We start from the raw sequence: 1,904 nt of genomic DNA on the forward strand, positions 1-1,904 counted from the left end.
TTTTAGCGCGAATGTTGAAATCAAGTGTATTGTGAAGTTATATTCAGAAAGAATAAACCAGTTTTATTAAGTAAGGACTTGTGTCGCTAAAGTTTCGTCGGAACGAAGTTACGAAAAGTTAATTAACAAACGGAGACGTAACAATATATATACATTAACAAATAAGTTTCACTTACCTCCAGAGTATGATCGAAAGAACAGCCAGAATAAAAGCAAAAGAAGCACAGACAACTCCAGCTATTAATCCAGCACTGAGATTTGATTCCACAAAAGGAGAATTAGTGAATGCTAAGAAAAGAGGTAATCATATATTTGAAATTTTTATCTTATTGTGAGGTATAATGAAGTTAACTAACTAGAAGTCTTATGACCCAATAAATTAAAAAAAAAGTGCTTGAAAAATGTAAGTAAACAGATGTAACATTTGTACAGTGCCTTGCAAAAGTATTCACCAATGAAAGGTTTCCCCATTTTGTTGCTGTCTGAGTTTTCAGTCATGAAACTTTCAAGTGGGACTTTATATTTAAAATCTACACAATGTACTCCAAACTGAGAAACTTGAATAAAAAGGGTTGTATTACATAAGTAAGTAAGATTTTTAAAGAAAATTATAATATTCTCAATTGCATAAGTATTCAACCCCTACACTACAGCAACCTTAAATCAGTTCAGGTGCAAAAGATTAGTTTGAAAAGTCACAAAATTAGTGTAATGATCTCTGTCTGTGTGTAATCAAAGTGGTTTAACTTGACTTCAGAGTAAATGCATCTATTCAAATCACAACTCACAAATCTTGCTTGTCAGACAGTGATGTAAACAGGTACAGACAACGTCAAATCTTGCTTATCAGATAGTGATGTAAACAGGTACAGACAACGTCAAATCTTGCTTGTCAGATAATGATGTAAACAGGTACAGACAATGTCAAATCTTGGTTGTCAGATAATGATCTAAACAGGTACATACAACATCAAATCTTCCTTGTCAGACAGTGATGTAAACAGGTACAGACAACGTCAAATCTTGCTTATCAGATAGTGATGTATACAGGTACAGACAATGTCAAATCTTGCTTGTAAGATAATGATGTAAACAGGTACAGACAATGTCAAATCTTGCTTGTCAGATAGTGATGTAAACAGGTACAGACAACGTCAAATCTTGCTTGTGAGATAGTGATATAACCAGATACAGACAATGTCAAATCTTGTTTGTCAGATAGTGATGTAAACAGGTACAGACAACATCAAATCTTGCTTGTGAGATAATGATATAACCAGACACAGACAATGTCAAATCTTGTTTGTCAGACAGTGATGTAAACAGGTACAGACAACTTCAAATCTTGCTTGTCAGATAATGATGTAAACAAGAGCAAGTTTATGGTGGGCCTGGAATTATGACAGACAAAGTAGGAAGCACTAAGTAAAACGTATTCGGCCAATGGAACCATCAAACAGACTCTGATTGGGTGGGCCGAGGCCTGACCTGGCTCACCCCTTGCTATATGCCACTGTGTCAGAGTAATAGATTAGATAAAATAATAGCCCAGATCTTTACTTGTGAAAATACTGCAGTTTGTTTATTTGAAGTTCCACGAGTCTTTAGCTGCTTGGTGTAGTCAGTTTCTTCCATAATCTCCTATCACCTACATATCATTTACATGATGGAGTTGAACAGAAGTAAGTTAAATGTTATTGAGTCTCAAACCAGAAACAAGCGAATCAAATACAATTACTTATTACAGAGTACTGTTGCGTCAGCGAGGTCACGTGACTAGTGTCACGCCCCCTGCTTTCTGGAAATATCTTGTACCTTCGTGAATTGTCGGGAGATTACTATATATAGGGTAGTTTGGTATATATAAGAGGGTGACAACGTGACGAGACAATAATGTGTGTGTA

General features: G+C 35.4%; 1 pseudogene; it reads right to left on the reverse strand.

Moving 5' to 3' along the window:
- Positions 1–1,904, reverse strand: part of LOC106467330 — an 88,527-nt pseudogene that overhangs the window by 30,066 nt on the left and 56,557 nt on the right.

Source organism: Limulus polyphemus, unplaced genomic scaffold (assembly GCF_000517525.1).
Source record: "Limulus polyphemus unplaced genomic scaffold, Limulus_polyphemus-2.1.2 Scaffold2570, whole genome shotgun sequence".
In the NCBI taxonomy this organism is placed as follows: domain Eukaryota; kingdom Metazoa; phylum Arthropoda; class Merostomata; order Xiphosura; family Limulidae; genus Limulus; species Limulus polyphemus.